This window comes from Condylura cristata, unplaced genomic scaffold (assembly GCF_000260355.1).
Source record: "Condylura cristata isolate star-nosed mole 26May11 unplaced genomic scaffold, ConCri1.0 scaffold00004, whole genome shotgun sequence".
Classification (NCBI taxonomy): domain Eukaryota; kingdom Metazoa; phylum Chordata; class Mammalia; order Eulipotyphla; family Talpidae; genus Condylura; species Condylura cristata.
Window position 1 is genome coordinate 1102716 of NW_004567105.1, and position 736 is coordinate 1103451.

At 73.2% G+C, this 736-nt stretch overlaps 1 protein-coding gene across 1 annotated transcript in view; it reads left to right on the forward strand.

Moving 5' to 3' along the window:
- Nucleotides 1-736, forward strand: part of KIAA0930 (KIAA0930 ortholog) — a 25421-nt gene that overhangs the window by 17051 nt on the left and 7634 nt on the right. The window lies entirely within an intron of this gene.

The window sequence follows — 736 nt, forward strand, 5'->3', positions numbered from 1 at the left end:
GGGTGCTGGCCCATGCGCTGCCCGGGCCCTGGACACGCGGCGCCTGAGCCCCTCGCGTGAGCCTTGCACAAGTGGGGGGCAGTTTGGTGCGTGGGCACGGCCAGCCCCGCCCGCCACGCCACGTGGCCCGGCACCGGTTCAGGGCCTGCTGGCCCCTGCAGCCAGCACACCAGTGTGGTCCTGGCCTGGGCACCCCCGGGCGTGACGCAGTCCAGGAGGCACCAACTCAGGCTGCACGGCGGGCTGCCAGGGGAGTGGCCAGCAGAGGGGCCAGTGGGCGGGTGGGTGCCCTGACACTCTTGCCCCTGAAGCCCCCGGAAACCCCTGAACCCAAGGAAGGGGACGTGGCCTTCCCTTGTGGCTGGTGGTGGGCGGAGGACTGAGGGCTGGGAGGCCACAGGCCGTGGCCAGGGTGCTGGGTGGGTGCAGGGGTGGCCCAGGGCGCCAAGGTGGGTGTGGAGGGGCTGGCCGGCAGGCCTGGGCGGGCAGGAGGGGTGCAGGGAGCCGGTGCTCAGGGTCTCGGTGCCAGGCGGGCGGCTTTGTCGTGGGGGGTGACTTAGCAGGCAGAGCAAGCCTGGGGTGGGGGAGCCCCCCTCTGGGCCAGGACTGAAGAACTTGGAGCAGGCGGGTGCAGACCCTTGGCACTGTGCCTGCGGCGGTCAGGGGCGGGGCCGTCCAGCCCCTGCGGAGTGCCCTCCTGGCTGTGGGCTGCCCCTCCAGCCTGGCCTGCAGAGGG